The 231-nt window shown below is 23.4% G+C and overlaps 1 protein-coding gene across 1 annotated transcript in view; it reads left to right on the forward strand.

Moving 5' to 3' along the window:
* The window catches only part of aldh16a1 (aldehyde dehydrogenase 16 family, member A1), a gene marked incomplete in the record, with an annotated part of 14362 nt that overhangs the window by 4178 nt on the left and 9953 nt on the right, over positions 1–231 (forward strand).

The following is a 231-nucleotide window of genomic DNA, read 5'->3' on the forward strand; positions in this document are numbered from 1 at the left end:
TGTAAATGTATTATTATTATTATTATTATTATTATTATTATTATTATTATTATTATGTCTTGCATGTGATTGCAGTTTGGTCATCAGAGTACATTTGAAACACCCCTAGAAAGTAATATATGAAAAATCTGAAATATATGCTAATTTAATCGCAACAATTTAAACAACCGCATATATGAATATTTGCTTGGAAAAGCTCCCTTATTAAGATATCTGAATTTAAAATCATTA

The sequence above is a fragment of the Morone saxatilis genome, unplaced genomic scaffold (assembly GCF_004916995.1).
Source record: "Morone saxatilis isolate NCDOM2014 unplaced genomic scaffold, NCSU_SB_2.0 Contig14, whole genome shotgun sequence".
In the NCBI taxonomy this organism is placed as follows: domain Eukaryota; kingdom Metazoa; phylum Chordata; class Actinopteri; family Moronidae; genus Morone; species Morone saxatilis.